The 1,834-nt window shown below is 39.2% G+C and overlaps 1 non-coding gene across 1 annotated transcript; it reads right to left on the bottom strand.

The window, feature by feature from the left end:
• Positions 1-1,159: 1,159 nt before the first annotated feature.
• LOC125096580 (U6 spliceosomal RNA) lies at positions 1,160-1,263 on the bottom strand. Its single transcript, XR_007126261.1, has one exon. It is a non-coding gene; the product is annotated as a U6 spliceosomal RNA (small nuclear RNA).
• Positions 1,264-1,834: the final 571 nt, after the last annotated feature.

Below are 1,834 nucleotides of genomic sequence, written 5' to 3'. Positions count from 1 at the left end.
GACAGAGTTGTAACAGTTAGGACTTCAACCATCTGATGTTTCCAGACTTAGTATAGCTCACTTTTCAGCTCCTTACCCAATAGGATGTCCCTCAATATTTCATTCTCTATTATTTTTACCTAGACCTGTGGTCATCCAGATCAGGGACAACAATCCTGCCATGGCTGAATGTGTCCCCTGAAATTCATGTTGAAGCTCTAACCCCCCAGTGTGATGATATCTGGAGATGGGGCCTTTGGAAGGTAACTGGGTTTTGATGAGGTCAGGAGGGTGGGGTTCTTCAAGATGGGATTAGGAGTCTGGGGTTTCACAAGCTTTTGTTTTTTATCTAGGAATGAGGGAGAAGGACCAGTTGAGCTATTCTACTACTTGAAGTGCCTTCTTTACTTAAACCACTGCTTTCTTCTGTTTGCTGAGATCATTCCATGTCCCTTCCTGGTACCATGCTTGGCTTGCTAAAGCCAAAAAGCAAGAGCTCTGTTTGAGCCATTTTAGAGAAAAGATGACTTTCAAGTTGAGAGGACTGTTGTCATTTCTCTTGGATCTACTAGTGGCTTGGATGGGCCAGAATGGCACAATTTCATGGAGTCCTTGGTAGCAAAGATCGAAATAAAAACAAAACATAAAATTAAAAATATAGAAAACCGGGGCGCCTGGGTGGCTCAGTGGGTTAAGCCACTGCCTTCGGCTCAGGTCATGATCTCAGGGTCCTGGGATCGAGTCCCACATCGGCCTCTCTGCTCAGCAGGGAGACTGCTTCCCTTCCTCTTTCTCTGCCTGCCTTTCTGCCTACTTGTGATCTCTCTCTGTCAAATAAATAATCTTAAAAAAAATTAAAAAAATTAAAAAAATAGAAAACCTAGAATTAATGTCAGACTATCCAAAAAATTCTCATATCCGTTCCTATATGTTAGTAGTTGTCATTAAGTTCCGGTGAAATTAAGGTCCTATTCCATTTTGGTTATTGTTGGTTGTTAACTGGGCCGTTTTGGGTAAGAAAAATGTCCATGGGTTAAAGTTAAGAATATTTTCATATACTTGCTCTTTTAAAGCCCATCAATCTCTCGATTATTTCTTCTGCTTAAAGATAAAATAAGAGGTGAAATTCCAGTTACAAGAACACACTCTCAATATCAATGGTGGTGAAATGAGTTGTTTTAAAAATATGGAGCATTTTATCAACTTGCATGTCATCCTTGTGCAGAGGCCATGCTAATCTCTGTATCATTTCAATTTTAGTATATGTGCTGTTGAAGCAAGCATGAAATGGATTTCTTAATCAGCAGCAATAGGAGCAGGGATCCCAAATGCCAAGGATAGTTAATGAGTAACCCAGCAACTCACACATAAGGGATTCTTCAAGACAACACACTACTTGTTTTTAGTCCTACTGAAATATCCAGGAATGGATACAAATTTATAATTTGCATATAAGAGCATCTTTCAGAGGCTCTTGTTCTTATTTGGCTAGACTACTTGTGTCTTATACATCCCCCATCCTCCTAGAATTTACTTCAATATAATCTACACTTCCTTACAATCAGTACAATTGCAGGTACAGTCTAAGCAAGGATGGGAGAGACCTAAGAGAATTATCCTGAATAAAGAATCCTCTTTAACTAAATATCTTTAACATCAAACATGAACCCTTAAAAGACCATTCCTCATTTATCATGGTGGGTTTATGGAAGCAGTCAAACCTTTGGATAGTAGGAAGCCATGAGCCAAAATCCTAAACCACAGTTCAAACTTCCACTGTAATTTCCTAAAAATGTACAGGCCATCAGATACCAAGAATTCTTACAGGCAATTTCAGGTTTCATTCTTAACCATC

This window comes from Lutra lutra, chromosome 3 (genome assembly GCF_902655055.1).
Source record: "Lutra lutra chromosome 3, mLutLut1.2, whole genome shotgun sequence".
In the NCBI taxonomy this organism is placed as follows: domain Eukaryota; kingdom Metazoa; phylum Chordata; class Mammalia; order Carnivora; family Mustelidae; genus Lutra; species Lutra lutra.
Note: the sequence above shows the minus strand (reverse complement) of the source record. Positions and strands in the feature narration are given on the sequence as shown.